The 4,900-nt window shown below is 37.1% G+C and overlaps 1 long non-coding RNA gene across 2 annotated transcripts; it reads right to left on the bottom strand.

Moving 5' to 3' along the window:
• Positions 1-981: 981 nt before the first annotated feature.
• On the bottom strand, positions 982-3,132 carry LOC311286655. 2 transcript variants are annotated; one of them, XR_014626608.1, is made up of 3 exons: positions 2,003-3,132; positions 1,552-1,632; positions 982-1,089 (listed from the first exon to the last, which is right to left on the bottom strand). It is a non-coding gene; the product is annotated as an uncharacterized lncRNA (long non-coding RNA). The 2 variants fall into 2 exon arrangements; XR_014626609.1 differs by having other exon boundaries at positions 1,552-1,592.
• Between the last annotated feature and the right edge of the window lie 1,768 nt (positions 3,133-4,900).

Raw genomic sequence — 4,900 nt, 5'->3', positions numbered from 1 at the left:
TATAGGGGTAAGGGTACTACCCATTAAGCCCACTTTCAACTCTGAAGTCAAATAAAAAACTGAGAAAATAATATTCAAGTCTAGTGAACTCTGACCTGCGAATTCGCTCTACATATAACGTATAAGTCTCACCTCCGATGAAGAATTTGAAAACCTGTAACTGCTGTGTTGTTTATGAGAGAGAAAGAGAAAAAAAGTTTGAAACTGCTATCAATTTTTTTTTAACTCTGTGACTTTACACCTACAAATTCCACTGTCACAGGTGCTCAGTTTTGCTATAATGATACCCTCACAGAACATGGTAATAATCAGCCATCCATGCAAAAGCAAAGGTCGGTGTAGTTTACAGGTACATCTGTCCAGGCCAACATCTGATGTCTTGATGCCTTCCGGTGGGATCCCAGAAAACCTGAAAAAAAAAAAAAAAAAAAAAAAAAATAGTACAGTTCAAAATCTATCATACATACATCTCATCTGGTATCACAAATTATTATTCCAGGTTCACTTTAAGATATGCTCAATATTAGTGCTGCACGATATTGAAAAATTTAGAGTTTATTTAGAGATACCTGCCGTATGGTTTAGTGCAGGCGCTAAATCTCGTAAATTACCCCACTAATAATGCCCAGAATGGTACCAAACTTCTACAGTAGTACAAATAGGTTCTGTACTCATTAAACGAGGCATTGGAAAGTTTGTAAGTACATCAGGAGTTTATTTAAATAACACTTGCCTGACGGCTCATGCTACTGCTGACGCGGATGTTGACGTCACTTTATGAGTACAGAACCTATTTGTACTTCTGTACTACTCATTTTCCCCGACATAGAGCAGATCGGCACACAACAAAAACTGCTGTTCGGATGTTCCCTTTTCTGATATTTTAGCATTCGTGACATTTTAATTAAAACAGAAGTAAGAATTTTAGTATAATAAGTTAAACTTATTAAAATTAACAGTAAACTCAGAGATCACCTACCACTGCAGATGTGTACGGAAGTGAAAAGCGGAAATGCTTTGACCTCTTCCGGTTCGACCGCTGGGCGCTCCGCACAACCTCTATTGGGGGGGTTTTGTAGAGGAGTGAACCTGCATAGAAAATTACAATAAATAACAAGCATAGATAAATACAATAGAAGAAAAATACAGTTGAAATAAGCAGTGCATTATGTTTTTCAGTTAAATCTAACTTATCAGGTACAGAAATTGAATTATCAAAATGTAAAATAAGTCTTCACTGTAAAAATAAAAGAACTATAAATTAATTAAATGTATCTTTGCTAAAGCTACAAGTCATTTTCTCTTTTGATGTTTGATCACCGTTGGCGACACAAACAAAGTTAGGCTGCTGTCCCTTTAAGACGAATGCGCAGACCTAAATCCTAATCCTAATCCTAGACATAAATGACACGCATTCGTTTTCTTTCTGTTTAAAACACAAGACTGTTTACGAGGAAACTCGCCAAGATAGGCATTTTGACTTCATTTTGCGTGCACGTGTCCGTTTAAGCTCAAAGAAAGGGAAAGAGAACTGAATTTGGCTAAACTCACCTTCTTCATCTACTGACTGTGGATGGCATCAAGGTCTTGTCCTGAAGAATACAGGGCCAAACAATAGGGATTATATCTCATCTGGTAACAAGAGCAAAGCCATAACTTTAAGAACTCTAATGATATATTTACCCCCTGATATTGCATTGGGGATATCAATTCAAACATTTTTAAAGGCTAAGAGTATGAGCCACAGCTGCCCAAGATATCTAGGGGTTGCAAATTAGTCATGGCTATAAACCTGTATGCATGGCATCTACTTTGTATTTTTTATAAAGCAATGTTCTATGCATTTGTCCCTGTCAAATAAACATTAAATAAATAAATCTGTGAAAAATAACTGCCTAAAGTTGTCGACCCCCTGAACCACATTCAGCATTTAAAAGTACAGCGAATTTCAGTATTGATCAATAAAATTTTTTTTAAAAAAAACATACAAATACATAAATACCTTTGAGTTGGACAGTATGGTGTCAGTCTCATTGGCCAACATAATTCAAAACAGACCTAAAGAAATAAAATAAAATATACTAATGATCAGGATATCATGTTATCATAATAGTTAAATTAATTATTATTATAACTATGACCATTATAATATTGTATTAGTCGCCTATTATTTAGCTGATTTAGCCTACAGGCTTCTCAAGGACAATCTCACTGAAAAAACCTGGCGTTAATGATTTTAAAATGTGAGACTTATTTCAAAAGCATAAATCATACAGACCCCAAACCTTTGAACAGCAGTGCACTGTATGTTTGAGGTGGTTTTGCTTACTAGTCATATGGTTCATAGCCGTGGAGATTTTCTTGGACAGGGGGTGCAGCAGGCCATCATAGCATGATGATCTAGATAGAACATAACATGCTATTTGTCACAGAGCCAATAATATTACATGGGATAGGTTTATTACAAGGAACCAAGCTAGAACAGAGGTGAAATGCAGAAAAGATAAATATATACAAATCTTAAAGATAATATATTGCGAAATAAATGCATATGGAATTATTATCATGATTAAACAATAACTCACCCCTTGTTGTAGAGTTTTATTTTTTCTCTCGCTATTCTGAAATCACATTTTAGCAATATTGGTAAGTGACGTCACTGATTAAGTTAACAATACAGTGCATTCTTTTAGGTTAAATAAATTAGCTTACTTCCAATCACCCATTGACAAATTACCAGCAAAACTATCAAAAACTGTTATCTACACTAAATATGTGTTTAAAAACCCAAACTTTCATAAATAAGACCGTAGGGTAAGGCCTAACGTTCTCTTCTGAAAACGGTTAGCTGCTAGCGTAGATGCTAACGGACTTTTTCAAAGACACAAAATCATTTCTTTAAAGTAAATATTCAACAGAAGCGTGTCAATTACACGTAAGAAATGTGTCAGGAACGTTTGTGTGTATTATTTGTGAGATTTTGTTGACTAAACTTACCTGAAAGCAGTGAAACCAACAGCGAGAGACGGGAGTTTTGTTGTTTGTCAGTTGTCGATGACGTCACGTTTCCATCTGCTCTCGCGCAGCGCACGTGCTCCAGTGTTTGATCACGCACATGCGCATTAAAACACTTCAAAGTCACGCAGCATTTAAATGAATATATAGAATTAAAATATATAACATAATTTAAAATATCAATATCAAAATATCTTATAACCTTAGGGGACCGCACTGACGACTATGTCAGTTGGTAATCTGCCTGTTAATAGTAAGTGATATTAAAATAATAACCTGCAGAGAACGTTCCCAGAACATTCTCTTTAGGTTATAAAAATAAAACCTAAAAATAACCTGCAAGGAAACGTTCTAGGAAGGTTCTCTTTAGGTTATTAAATAACAACCTGCAGGGAACCTTCCCAGAACATTCTCTTTAGGTTATAAAAATTAAACCTAAAAATAACCTACAGGGAACGTTCTGGGAAGGTTCTGTTTAGGTTATAAAAATAAAACCTAAAAATAACCTACAGGGAACGTTCTGGGAAGGTTCTCTTTAGGTTATAAAAATAAAACCTAAAAATAACCTGCAGGGAACGTTCTGTGAAGGTTCTCTTTAGGTTATTAAATAACAACCTGCAGGGAACGTTCCCAGAACGTTCTCTTTAGGTTATAAAAATTAAACCTAAAAATAACCTACAGAGAACGTTCCTAGAACGTTCTTATTTGGTTCCCAAAAAAATAACCAAATGGGAACCATATGGGAACGTTAGGGGAACGTTCTGTGTTTGCTGGGATGGAGGCAGGTAGGATGTTTCAGGTTACACAACTTGCAAGTTAGACGTCTATGACAGTCTTTGCTCATGTGTCCAACAGTCAAACACCCAAAACAAACACCTTTCACCTTTAGAAAGTCGATTTTCTCTCTGTGCAGCTTCTTCTCCATTCTGGGGCACCACTCCAATCTGTGGCCCTCCTCACACAGCAGACACGTCACCTTTGTTGACTTATCAGTAACATTTTTCTCTTGTTGCACTTGATGTGTGTTTCCAGTATTAACAGCTTCCACAGAGGTAGCAAAACTGCTTCCCCTTCCCTTGAAGCGAACCTGTGAGACTTTATGTCCAACGTTATATTTTAATAGTAAGATGGATGTGTCCTGAATGTTTCCAAAGAGTGGATCAGAGGCAATAGATACTTGCCTCTCAAGAAAACTGACAATGTCACTGAAACCCACTTGACGACAGTGCCTTTCCTGCAACTCATAAGCGTGTTTCTCCACCTTTCCCTCAACTTATATGGTAGCTTCAAGACTATAGCACGCATATTGGATGGCATATTCATTTCTATCATGTAGCTAATGTCCTCCATTGCATTACAACAAACCCGTAGAAACAAAACAAAGGCTTGCAAGCCCTTGACATCTTCTGCTTTCACTGGTGACCATCCCAGAGCTTTCTCCATGTAAGCTGTGGCAATTCTTTGTTCATTTCCAAAGCATTTCTGAAGAAGTGTCTTGGCCTTTTGATACCCCCTTTCAGGTGGCATGTGTTGACAGCTCTTGACCAACTCCTTAGGTTGTCCTTTGGTATACTGCTCTAAAAAGTACAAACAATCTTGATTGCTAGCAGCCTCTCCTTCTACTCCATTTTCAAATGGTCTAATGAATGTGCTGTATTCGAGAGGGTCTCCATCAAAGGTTGGTATATCCCTTGGGGGTAATGATAGTGAAGACTGCTGCTGTACTAGCAAAGCAGTGATGTCGTTTTGCCTTTGCATAATAGTGAGAATATTTCCTTGTTCCACGTTGGTTTGCACTAAACCATCACGCTGTATGGACTCCTGCGTGGAAAGCATGGCCGTTTCCTGTGTGTGATATGTGGTGTGATTGGTTTGCTGGGATTGT

This window comes from Rutilus rutilus (assembly GCF_951802725.1).
Source record: "Rutilus rutilus genome assembly, chromosome: 2".
NCBI classification, from domain to species: domain Eukaryota; kingdom Metazoa; phylum Chordata; class Actinopteri; order Cypriniformes; family Leuciscidae; genus Rutilus; species Rutilus rutilus.
This window is presented reverse-complemented; position numbering and strand designations above follow the sequence as displayed.